Raw genomic sequence first — 3,570 nt, forward strand, 5'->3', positions numbered from 1 at the left:
GGCAAAAGGGAATAGCTATTTTAATAAAATGTTTTGATTCAGTAGGATTTATGGACCACCTCTGCATTCAAGACACTGTATTGGACACCTATTTTTTTGTTATTGTTGGCTAAGTGCTTTCTATGTGTCAAGTACTGTTCTAAGCACTGGGATGGATACAACTTAATCAGATTGGACACAGTCCCTGTCCCACACAGGGCTCACAGTCTCAATCCCTAATTTACAGATGAGATAACTGAGGCCCAGAGAAGTGAAATGACTTGCCCAAGGTCACAGAGCAGATGTGCCAGAGCAGGAATTAGAACCCAAGATCTTCTGAATCCCACGCCCATGCTCTATCCACTACACCATGCTGCTTCTCTTTGTGTTCAGAGCACCATACTGAATGCCTACAGTACACAAAAACCCTCCCACCCTGGACATCTACTGGGAATAGAACAACATACTAGGTGCCTCTTGTGTCCAGAGTGCTAAATAAGCACCAATCTGAAAGTCTACAGTGTTCAAAATCCCATCTTTATTGGACGCCTACTGTGTACAGAGTCCTGGCATCTACTGTGTAAACACTACAGGATGCCTAGTGTTAGTAGAACTCTTAACATGACGTCTACAGGAGGCACAACAGTTCAGTAGGTGTTCACCTGGTGCTGAGCCCTGTATTGGGTGTCTACTATGTGCTGAGTGCTATAACGATGATGGTATTTGTTAAGCACTTATGATGTGCCAAGCATTGTTCTAAGCACTGGAGTAGATACAACGTAATCAGGTGGTCTCACGTGGGGCTTATAGTCTTAATCCCCATTTTACAGATGAGGTAACTGAGGCACAGAGATGTTAAGTGACTTTCCCAAAGTCACACAGCTGACAAGTGGCAGAGGCAGGATCGGAACCCATGATCTCTGACTCCCAAGCCCGGGCTCTTTCCACTAAGCCACGCTACTGCTCTATACTGGGTGCCTACATACAGGGTAGGTGCCTACTATATTTGGAGCCCTGAAGAGGTGCCCAGTTCATGCAGAGCACTAAAATGGGCCCAGCTGCTTGCAGACCCTATTGTTTAACTAAGCCCTTACATTAGATGCAAATCCCACTATGGGCCCTTCCTGGTAAAATTAACATTCACAGTTGTCTCTGGGGTGCATCCATTTGCAGGTAAGAAATAATCGTTTTCGGATTTGTTTCATCTTAAATTTCATGTGGAGTGGTTTAATAATAATTGTGGAATTTGTTTTGTGCCTACTATGTGCCGAGTACTGTACTGCTGAGTAGAAACAAGATAATCAGATCCCACATGGGGTTCACAGCCTAAGTAGGACGGAGAACAGGTATTGAATCCCCATTTTGCAGATGAGCGAACTGAGGCACAGAGAAGTGACTTGCCCAAGGTCCTCTGACTCTCAGGCCCATGCTCTTTCCACTAGGCCATGCTGCTTCTCTGGGTTGAACTTTTTAAGTATTGTGTACTTTGCTTCTTCAAATAGAAAATCTTAAGGGAACCAAGGGGAATTTGATCCTCAAAAGCTTCTTCATTGTGAATTTGTGTGCTTTTCTCTGCTGGCCAAGAGAGGCGTCTTATTGGCCCAAAGTCCAGGGAATGCAGTACTTTCCACTTAGCAAATTACAGGGTCCTCAAAACAACCAAGGAGGTTGGCCTCCCATCAGCCTTCTCCATGTTAATCTTTTCTGTGAAGGGAGCCATCAGCAGCTGGAGGGGCAGGGAACAGGGGTCTGGAAGAGCTCTCTATAAAATTACAACTCTCAATAATAGTAATAATAATAGTGCTATTTGTTAAGCACTTATTATATGCAAATCACTCTCCCAAGTGATGGGATAGATGCAATATAAGCAGAGCAGACATAGTCCCTGTGCCACATGGGGCTTCTTTGTGGCTTTGGGCATATCACAACTTCTCTGTGCCTCAGTTACCTTGTCTGTAAAATGGAGATTAAGACTGTGAGCCCCACGTGGGACAAGCTGATTACCTTGTATCTACCCCAGTGCTTAGAACAGTGCTTGGCACATAGTAAGTGCTTAAGAAATACCATCATTAGTATTACTACTATTTGTGTTCTCTTTCAGGGACAGAAGAGCATCTTAGAAATCCTGTGGAAAGCTTCCTAGTGGCAAGAGCCCAGGGAGAGAGCTATCTCCTCGCCCCCGGTCTTTTCTCCCTCCAGGCCTTGACTGTGCTGCAAGGATCATTTCTTTAAAATTCTATAATTCTACTTATATTGATGCCTATTTACTTCTTTTGATGTCTGTCTTCCCCTTCTAGACTGTAAGCCCAGTGTGGGCAGGGATTGTCTCTATTGCTGAATTATACTTTCCAAGTGCTTAGTACAGTGCTGTGCACATAGTAAGCGTTCAATAAATACGATTGAATGAATGAATGAAAACATCATCCTTCATACTGCACACCTCATAATTCTCCCATTCCTCTCTGCTTCAAGCAGGAACTCTTGATCATTAGCTTTAAGACAATCCGCTCTCCCTCTTCCCTGACCTTCCTCCTCTCCCACTGCAACTCAGCCCAAGTCAACCGACTCATCGTGTTGCCTTCTCAGTTCTCCTACCATTGACTTCTTGTTTATGCCCTCATTTCTGCTCAGAACTCCTTCACTCTTCAAATCCGGCCCTTCGGAAGTCATATGTCCTTCAGGATACCTTTCTTGATTAATCTCTCCTCTGCCCCCTCACCCAGACTCTACCTGCCCCACAACACTTGTGTATATATGTACATATCTATAACTCTATTTGTATTACTGCCTGTTAACTTGTTTTGATGTGTATATCTAAAATTCTACTTATTTATATTGATGCTATTGATGTCTGTTCACTTGTTTTGATGTCCGTCTCCCTTCTTGACTGTGAACCTGTTGTGGGCAGGGACTGTCTCTCTTTGTTGCTGAAGTGTACTGTCCAAATACTTAGTACAGTGCTCTGCACACAGTAAGTGCTCGATAAATGTGATTGAATGAATGACGATGATGATGATGATGGTGGTGGTATTTGTTAAACGCTTACAATGTGCCAAGCACTGTTCTAAGCAGATACAAGGTAATCACGTTGTCCCACTTGGAGCTCACATTCTTAATCCCCATTTTACAGGTGAGGCAACTGAGGCACAGATAAGTTAAGTGACTTGCCCAAAGTCACACAGCTGATAAGTGGCAAAGCTGGGATTAGAACCCACAAGCTGTGACTCCCAAACCCATGCTCTTTCCACTGTCATGCTGCTCCCCAAATACTTGAAAGTAGGTCCTAGTGAGATTTGAACTCACGACCCCTGGTTTACAAGACCAGTGCTCTCACCCCTGAGCTACAGAGTCATGAATAACTGAAGAACCCACTCTATTTTCCTCTCAACTGCCATTTCAGCACTTCTGCATCACCCAGCACTGAGTTCTCACCCCCACCCTATAGTATTTATGTCCATATTTTGCACTCTGCTTTTAACTCCTAACTGTAATGTATTTTAGTGTCTGTCTCCCCCACTAACTTGTAATCTCCTTACAAGTTCGTGTCTATTAACTCTGTCATACTCTCCCGAGTGCTTAGTATAGTGCTCT

The 3,570-nt window shown here is 43.9% G+C and overlaps 1 non-coding gene across 1 annotated transcript; it reads right to left on the bottom strand.

The window, feature by feature from the left end:
- Positions 1-3,257: 3,257 nt before the first annotated feature.
- Positions 3,258-3,330, bottom strand: TRNAT-UGU. The gene has a single exon. It is a non-coding gene; the product is annotated as a tRNA-Thr (tRNA).
- Between the last annotated feature and the right edge of the window lie 240 nt (positions 3,331-3,570).

This window comes from Tachyglossus aculeatus, chromosome 9, assembly GCF_015852505.1.
Source record: "Tachyglossus aculeatus isolate mTacAcu1 chromosome 9, mTacAcu1.pri, whole genome shotgun sequence".
Lineage (NCBI taxonomy): Eukaryota > Metazoa > Chordata > Mammalia > Monotremata > Tachyglossidae > Tachyglossus > Tachyglossus aculeatus.